Genomic DNA, 1,169 nt, shown 5'->3' on the forward strand with positions numbered 1-1,169 from the left:
TTATTTGGTTCTGGTGTTAAACTTATTCTGACTTCATAAAATAAACAAGAAGTATAGTTTGTGGACTATATTATATCCATATAATAAATAACACTGGTATTACTTGTTCTTTAAAAGAGTAGATAGAACTAATCATAAAATCATCTGGGCCTGGAGCATTTTTCCAGTGATCTTCAATTACTTTTCCAAATTCTTCAATGGTAACTGTTCTACCAAGTTTTCTACTTATTGCAATTATCATAACTTATAGTTTGCTAGAAAAGCATCCATTTCCTCTGTTTAAAAAAATGTTGATTTAGAGTTAGTTATATGAGGTATCTTTCTATCATTTTTAAAATCATGTCTATATGTGTGGTTATGTCTCCTTTCTCATTCTGGATCAGGCAGTCTTAGAAGCAAATCTTGAAAAATATGGATTCCAAGCAGCCATTTCTTCTTCTTCTTCTTTTTTTTTTCTGAATGATTAAGTCTACCACATGGATGGTGGACTTTTTTTATATGGATGACATGCCAATTCAAGAAAACAGTTATTTTTTCCCCAAACATTGGAATAATGAAAACCCTGGGGGTTAGTGTCCAGGACATTCCCAAAGAAATTTATAGAGAATAAAAATGGATATTGCTTAATTAATTTGCAAAAAAGAAAAATTCTCCTTCATGGTCCCAGCATGAAACACTTCCAAATTATAAGACCTGTATAAAGAGTATTGTATCTCTTCTACTAATTTGCTGCAAGACATCTTGAGCAAGATAAAGAAAATATGAATAGTGGATAATATTAATATACAAGGGCAACTCTACTTTTTGTCAAATAGTCAATGTGCCAAGTAATCAAGTTTACAGTGTTTGGTTTACCCAATATCAGGTTGTTAAAACTATTCCTTAGCTTTGCATGCTTTGCATTTTCAACATAAATAACTAATGTTTTTGGTAAGATTTTTGGCTGGCTTATCAAAGGACATTAAAAACATTGCTTTGTTATTCCAAAAAGGGCTCAGTAACACCTGCTATATAGCCATTAACATTTATTACAAAAAGGTGGAGAAAATGTAGCTGGTACAATAAGTTCTTTTTAAAATAGTGGGCTTTGTTGTTATTTTTTGTATTGTTAAGACATCAAAAGACAATGGTGATATTTAGAGTGGAAAAGTTTGGTGAATGGCATGCTA

This window comes from Propithecus coquereli, unplaced genomic scaffold (assembly GCF_000956105.1).
Source record: "Propithecus coquereli isolate 6110/MARCELLA unplaced genomic scaffold, Pcoq_1.0 Scaffold358, whole genome shotgun sequence".
NCBI classification, from domain to species: domain Eukaryota; kingdom Metazoa; phylum Chordata; class Mammalia; order Primates; family Indriidae; genus Propithecus; species Propithecus coquereli.